The sequence below is a fragment of the Rattus rattus genome, chromosome 2 (genome assembly GCF_011064425.1).
Source record: "Rattus rattus isolate New Zealand chromosome 2, Rrattus_CSIRO_v1, whole genome shotgun sequence".
Lineage (NCBI taxonomy): Eukaryota > Metazoa > Chordata > Mammalia > Rodentia > Muridae > Rattus > Rattus rattus.
In genome coordinates this window covers 134,587,465-134,591,955 of record NC_046155.1, presented here as the reverse complement: position 1 = coordinate 134,591,955, position 4,491 = coordinate 134,587,465, and the positions used below count along the sequence as shown (strand labels likewise).

Genomic DNA, 4,491 nt, shown 5'->3' with positions numbered 1-4,491 from the left:
AATTATTGAAAGGTGTGTATTGGTTGCAATAGTTTCTCTTGCAGCTTTCAATACTTTCTTTTTGATATCGTTCAACTTGATCTTTAAAGCTCAAAATCTTGTTTCTGTGATTATATTGATAGTTTCATGTTTGTTTGATGAGAGGGAGTACAGTCTTGCTTTACATAACAGGTTGACCTCAAATTCACTTTGTACCTTAGGCCAATCTTGAACTCTATCTCCAAAGTGCTGGAAGTGTGTGTGTGTGTGTGTGTGTGTGTGTGTGTGTGTGTGTGTGTCTGTCTATCTGTCTGTCTGAATGTGTGTATGTATGTGTGTGTGAGTGTGTGTGAATGTGTGCATGTGTATGTGTGAATGTGTGTGAATGTGTGTATATGTATATGCATCTGTCTGTATCTCTGTGTGTGAGTGTGTGTGTGAACGTGTGTATGTGTGTGTGCATCTGTCTGTCGGTATCTGTGTGTGTGTGTCTGAATGTGTGTATGTGTGAGTGTGTGTGAATGTGTGTGAATGTATGTATATGTGTGTGCATCTGTCTGTATCTCTGTGTGTGAGTGTGTGTGTGTGTGAATGTGTGTGAGTGTGTGTGTATGTGTGTGTGCATCTGTCTGTCTGTATGTGTGTGTGTGTGTGTGAGTGTGAGTGTGTGTGTGTATGTGTGTATGTGTGTATCTGTCTGTATCTGTGTGTGTGGAATGTGTGTATGTGTATGTGAATGTGTGTATGTATGTGTGCATCTGTCTGTCTGTATCTCTGCATGTGAGTGTGTGTGTGTGTGTATGTGAATGTGTGTATGTGTGTGTGCATCTGTCTGTCTGTATCTGCGTGTGTGTGAGTGTGAGTGTGTGTGTGAATGTGTGTATGTGTGTGTGTATCTGTTTGTCTGTATCTCTCTGTCTGTGTGTGTGTGTGTGTGTGTGTGTGTGAATGTATTACTTTTTGGTTTTTTGTTTTGCTTTAATAGAACCAAGATTCCAGTTTTGACTAGATCCTTCCTTTGTACCAAAACTAGGGTAATTTCTATTAGTTCTGGTTAAATCTTTCAGCATATATGTCACTGGAGGTCTATCACCCTTGACACATCCCCTTAACTCAACCAGAGAGGTGATAATTCCATACACACCCACTGGGATGGTGGTCACATACTGAAGCGCCTCTGTCCATCTGCTTCATTTGGCTGCTAACTGGTTGTATGGCTTGGCTGCCATTTTCTGGCTCTTAATTAAACTATGACGCCTTTGGTGCTGTGTTTATATGGCCAGCTTGCAGTTTTGCCATGAGACCTTTTCCTGTTACTGTCTAGGGAGATCTACCGCCTCCCCTGTTATTGTGGTCCCATAATGAAGCAACATATTATGGTGGCAGGAGCATGAGCCATAGCAAACGTTTCCACTCCCTGGCAGCCAGGACAGAGGGAAAGGGGGAAGAAGGGAGGGAGAGAAGAGGGGAGGACAGGGACAAGATGTATCTATCCTTCCAAGGCATGACTGCACTGACATGCTTCTCTATTCAGGCCCCACCTCCTAAAATTCCTACTATTTCCCATCAGACCTTACCTATAAATAGTGCTTGCATTGAAGACCAAGTGTTTGGTACGTGAGATTTTAGGGAAGTGTGCTTCATTTCCAGACCATAGTACTACTGTCTGTTAGCTTTTCCCCTGAGTGTTTCTCCTTCATGCTCCCAGACTCCTGTCCTGGCTGGATATGTGAGCCCTAAGTGATAAGGTCCAGCCCTGTGCTTCTGAAAGAAAGAGCTGTGAGCCAGGCACTATGATTTCCTGTTCTTTCATCGTTGAAAAATGGCCCTATGCTGGTATCAGCATCTATTCGAGAAGGACACTCAAAACAGAGCTCTCACTTTTCAAAGGCTTGGATCTTCCTGACAGAGATAAATAGGTTACAGCACACACTGGAACTTGAGATCTGTTGCTTTCAAGCATCCAGTTCTGAGCACTCTCTGGTAGGCTACTGGACTCAGTGTTATTTTTCAATACACAGTAGAGAGCGTCTTCTCCTGGATGCTGACACTGTTACTGTTCTCAGTCTGGGAAGAGTTAAGAATACAGTTTTGTAGCTACTGTTTGTTCCAAAACTGATTCATGTCCAGTTTGATTGACTCCATGAAATATCATCTATTTGTAGAAGACATATTGGTTATGAAACAGATACTTACATTTCCAATGAGTCATCCATGATTGAATGATCATTTTTTACTTTTTTTCTTGTAATACAAATGCTCCCTCTCATCTTAGCGAACTGTCAAAGCATTTGTACAAATAATGAGTTAGTTTCCTAAGGTGAGGAGGCAGCAGGGACTAGGCTGCCAGGACAGAGGTGAGAGGAATGGAGATAACATTCCCACAGAAGCAACTGGAATGTGTAGAGCGTTTGGGAGGCTGCCTCACTCACCTCTGCTTCCTCCCCAGACCAAGAACCATCAGGATGAGAGATGGGAGGAGAGAATTGGAAGAAGAAAAGGGACCAAGAGAAGGGAGATCCCAGGGACCATCTACAAAGACCAGCCTAGAGATCACTCACAAGTTTACGAACCCTAGAGCCCCAACCCATGATTTCTGCTTGCTTCAATAAACACTTTCTCTGAATTTTCACTCCGCCTTTTCCTGAACTACCAGTTCTTTGTTCACCTTTAGAAAGGACCCAAACCCTTAGACAGTCAACCCCTCGGCTCAAGGGGGTCTTTATGCTAAGGTGGCCATTGACCTCACTTACACACAAGCTCCTGTCAGGCTGTTGGCAGATTCCCTACACAGCTTCTCTCTTCTAGGCCCGCACTACTTCTCAGAGACACCCCTAAAGGCTGATGCTGGATAGTCTTCAGTCAGCCCATTTCTTGGACCAGCTTCTCCACCATTGAGGATGCTTGTATTTAAGACAGGCACTACAGGGGAGTTAAGGGGCGCAATGGTTCGTGAGTGAACTTCTGAAGGCACTGCGTCGAACCCCTGCCACAAAGATGACAACAGCAGCCAGGCCAACTTTTGAACCTGCACGAGGTGGGAGAGGAAAAGAAGGCAATTTGAGCCAGCTCTCCAAGCAGTATTTAAGCAGGGACCTCCTACAAAGATAAAGTTCAAACAAACCACACAGGATGGCCCTGAAGAGGTTCGCAACCGTGACTTCAGGAGAGAGTTGGAAGAGAGGGAGAGAGCTGCCGCAAGGGAGAAAAATAGGGACCGTCCAACCCGAGAACGCACAACTTCCTCCTCAGTGTCCAAGAAGCCCGGCTTAGACCAGATCCCTGCTGCCAACCTTGACGCTGACGATCCTCTCACAGATGAGGAAGATGAGGATTTTGAAGCGGAGCGTGATGACGATGATACTGCAGCTCTTCTAGCAGAGCTAGAAAAGATCAAGAAGGAGAGAGCCGAAGAGCAGGCCAGGAAGGAACAAGAACAAAAAGCAGAGGAAGAGAGAATTCACATGGAAAACATTCTGAGTGGAAACCTTCTCCTGAATCTCACTGGCCCATCCCAGCCTCAGGCCAGCTTCAAGGTTTAAAGAAGGTGGGACGATGATGTTATTTTTAAGAACTGTGCAAAGGGTATAGATGATCAAAAGAAAGACAAAAAATTTGTGAACGATACACTGCAATCTGAATTTCACAAAAAGTTCATGAAGAAATATATTAAGTAGTACAGTTTTATGTGCTTAATTAAAGGCTAAAGTGTTCAGGATCAAAAAAAAAAAAAAAAAAAGACAGGCTGCTCACTCTCCAGTTCTTCAGCTTCCCTGTGATGGGGTGAGTGGCCTTGGAAAACTAAAACCTCCCCTAGACAGAGCGGTCACTGAACTGTGTGGAGAGCTGAGTGTGGAGGGAGGAGGGCGCAGTGTGCAGTGTGTGTGGTGTAGGGAGCAGGTACACTGTTCTGTGAGCTAGGGCTCTCCCATCCGAATTGATGGCTCCCTGTAGAGAGGAATAACAAACACGGATTCTGCAAAATACACCTTTCACTGTGTCACTCCTCTGGTTTCTACTTCTGCGAGTTTGGCCATAAACACAATACAGGCAATGGGTCCCAGTCTGCTCTTCTTCCTCCGCTCTTTCCGACCAATTCACAGCTCTAAAATCCTTGCCTCTGCAGACGCTGCTACCTAACAGGGAGAGCCTGGGCTGAGGGTGGGGCTTCTAGCTCTAATTTTGCTCCCGATTCCCTGTGAGACAGTGTTCTGAGCCTCGGTGTCTTTAGAACGGAAGTCAGGGCATTTGAACATTTTTTTTCTGACTCATGAAAAGTAATTTTTTAAATATTTTCTTTGGTTTAGTTTCCTTTTAAATGGAACTACTTTTTATTATCTGTTTGGTTGGTTTTGATTTTTTAAGACAGGACTTCTCTGTGTAGCCCTGGTTGCCCTGGAACTTGCTTTGCAGAACAGTCTGTTCTTAAACTCAATAATCCACCTGCCTCTCCTTCCCAAGTGCTGGGACTAAAGGCATACACCCCTATGCTGGCTTAGATGATGATGGCGA

At 44.7% G+C, this 4,491-nt stretch overlaps 1 pseudogene; it reads left to right on the top strand.

The window, feature by feature from the left end:
* The first annotated feature begins 2,976 nt into the window (after nucleotides 1-2,976).
* LOC116894290 lies at nucleotides 2,977-3,656 on the top strand (annotated as a pseudogene).
* Nucleotides 3,657-4,491: the final 835 nt, after the last annotated feature.